A 607-nucleotide genomic window follows, 5' to 3' on the forward strand; every position below is an offset into this window, starting at 1 on the left:
ATGAAATGGTTTTATGAAAATTAAATGTAAATTTTGTGGAGAATTAAAATTTTATTATATATCCTTCACGAGATTTCAGATTTACTTATCCAACTTAATGTACGTATTCTAATTAAACAATAATTATTTGCTGCCAAATGTATTTCTTACTTCAAATGTAGTTGAATGCTTTGTTGTTGTTATATACTGACAAAATTGCTGGTGGTAAATCTGCATATTTAAACTCTTTTTGATTTTTTAATTCCTACATTTAAAATTCAAAATATTAATGGCAGACCTCATCAGAGTAATGAGAAATGTGTCCCGCATGTGCGACCCTACAGTGTTAAAGAGACACATACGACATTTCGTTCACTGCAAGCAGTTCTCAGGATTACAGCCATAAAGAAATGATCAGACTATACAAAGGAGCAATGAGGAAATTTGAAACTATCATATATATCGATAGAAATGGGATTTGCCCACTCTATAGTATCAAGTCATGGAACACAATTGAAAGTACTAAGAAGAAAATATGGAAGGCCAAATCATGGTATGATAGCCACAAATATCTGAGTGTCATGTTCGTCGACACCACCCCTAGAGGCGAACTGGCGCACCACTTTAG

The sequence above is a fragment of the Octopus bimaculoides genome, chromosome 13 (assembly GCF_001194135.2).
Source record: "Octopus bimaculoides isolate UCB-OBI-ISO-001 chromosome 13, ASM119413v2, whole genome shotgun sequence".
Taxonomy (NCBI): Eukaryota; Metazoa; Mollusca; class Cephalopoda; order Octopoda; family Octopodidae; genus Octopus; species Octopus bimaculoides.